Below are 2,605 nucleotides of genomic sequence, written 5' to 3' on the forward strand. Positions count from 1 at the left end.
GGCTAGTTTGATGAGGGTGAAAGAAAGAGAGAGAAAGTAAGAGCGAGAGAGAGATGTGTAGCACCACAAATGTCAATATATTTTGCCCACACAGAATACAGATTCCTGCGTATTTCTCCTATTTGACCAGTTTGGATTGAGAAAACGTAATGTGCTCAGGCCAAGGGAGATGGCAGGAAGCTGCTGGATGACAGTCTTCCAGGTAAAGTCAGATGTTTTATTTACAGCAAGTGATAAATGTTCAGCAATCAACAAAAATACAAAACGAAATCCAGAAAATAAGAACAACTAGAATCAACTTTTTAGCAAACACCTAGAGTGAACTACAGCCTAGAACTGTAGGCCTTCAGCCTAGAACTGTAGGCCACCAGCCTAGAACTGTAGGCCTTCAGCCTAGAACTGTAGGCCACCAGCCTAGAACTGTAGGCCTTCAGCCTAGAACTGTAGGCCTTCAGCCTAGAACTGTAGGCCTTCAGCCTTGAACTGTAGGCCTTCAGCCTTGAACTGTAGGCCTTCAGCCTAGAACTGTAGGCCTTCAGCCTAGAACTGTAGGCCTTCAGCCTAGAACTGTAGGCCTTCAGCCTTGAACTGTAGGCCTTCAGCCTTGAACTGTAGGCCTTCAGCCTTGAACTGTAGGCCTCATGATAATTAACGTAGCAGGTTAAGAGATAAATGTAATGGCACAATGTAGATTTCTGCTTAATTAGACATACCCAAAAGTAACTGCTATTCATGTGTAATTACATGATTCTGACATGCAAAAACTTGGTATATTTGGAAAGAAGACATCTGGGAGATTAGGAGGAAATTATCAGAAGATAAATGGGAGTTACATAGCTCAGAATACACAAGATCAAGCACACAAAATAAGAGTTATTTTTAATATCATCTTTCAATGACAAGCTGTAAGTGAATTATTGACGACTGGAGCTAGAAACACATCAGATGGCTTCCACAACATGTGAACAATATCAGAAAATAAATGGGATTGATAGACCTAACAATTAGAAATGGGCAGATGTTTTAGTAAGTAGTGTCAGGTGTGGTCACATTTCCAAGTGTCCCTAAACCTCTCCAAAGTCACATATGTATTAGATAATTCCAGTGCTATAACATATTTGCAATCCCTAAATGCCATTTGTTCAGCATAAAAACACAATTTATACCATATCAGCTTCACTCAAACATTGTGGTGGTGTTATGGGGTATCCAGGGTACATTCAGGTGTCCTTTCAACCTCTCCAAAGTGTCCCAATGTGGTAATTTCACTATATTTGTTCCTACCAACCTACGGATTAATTTGATAACCCCCATGTAGCCATAGCTCAAACACAGACCAAATGAAAGCTTACCGTGTAAGATTTTTGCTGTTTGGTGAAAACGTGTAAAATAAACATTTTGACTCTCGAGGCTGGTGATCAATAACGGTAGGATACAGGCAGACAAATAAGATATCCTCATGATCTGTGGAGTCACTGCTTTCGGTGTGTATTAATGTATTCCGTGTTACTTTAGTTTATGCTTCACAACGCTAACAGGAATGTAAGTAGCAGCCATCTTGAAATAAGGTAATCGGCTCAGCCTGCCATTATACATTCGTATGCCCATATATGGTAGTAAGTCATACCAAAGATTTGAAGGCACCAATCAATAGCCAATATACTCAGCTTTCAGCAGACACCCTGCTTTTGCAGATAGGGGCTACCATTCTCATACCAGACTTAATTGAATAAAACAAATCAAACAGGGTCCCCGAATTTGGGGACTTCACATTTAAGAGGTTTAATGAGACTTAGGTTAAGGTTAGGAAAAGAGGTAGGGTTAGCTAACCCTAACCCAACCCAAATAAATGCAATAGCGGGTGAAGATATTTGAAATGTTTACACTGTGCGAGGCCAGCGTTAAACCGCATCGTTATACGGATATACTTGTTGAGCCCTTGGCCTCAAGCTCCTCTCTAAAGCGGCAGACAGCACAGGGGCCAGTCTATATCAGCACCAAAGATACTGAACTATTTTCTCCTTTTGTCCCCACAGGTTCAAGACTAATGCCTGTGGCCTCCAGCTGGTGTGGAGCTCCATGCTTGCTGACAGAGCTTGGCTGGAGGTTGGGGCTGAGAGCCAGGTACTGTACAGCCTGCTGGGGCTACAGTACACCCAGGCCAGGCAGCTGTCCAGGGGACAACTCTCCTCTCTGGCTGGGGACAGATGGCAAGACCAGCTGATGGTGGGTGTTTTGTTTAATCTCTATCTATCTATAGGTTAGCTGGAAGTCTGTCAGTCTATTTTTTTTTTTATTGAACCATTGAATGCAGGTTGGTCTCATTGATATTCACTGTCCATCTTTAGCATCAAGTGATCGTCATTCTGTCTGCCAATCTGTCTGAAGATGAATTGTTCTGACTTGGAAATAACCAACAAACATTCACCTTAGGCCTGGCTCATTCATTGGCTGATTCAGGAGAATGTAACTTTGTTTTGAAAGATGACTTTTATAAAGTTAGGTCTGTGGGATGGATAACCCTGTTTGACCCAGCTGGTCATCTATGAACGTTTGAGCATCTTGAAGAACGATCTGGCCTTAATGGCCATGTTCTGTTATAATC

The sequence above is a fragment of the Salmo salar genome, chromosome 03, assembly GCF_965601325.2.
Source record: "Salmo salar chromosome 03, fSalSal1, whole genome shotgun sequence".
Classification (NCBI taxonomy): Eukaryota; Metazoa; Chordata; class Actinopteri; order Salmoniformes; family Salmonidae; genus Salmo; species Salmo salar.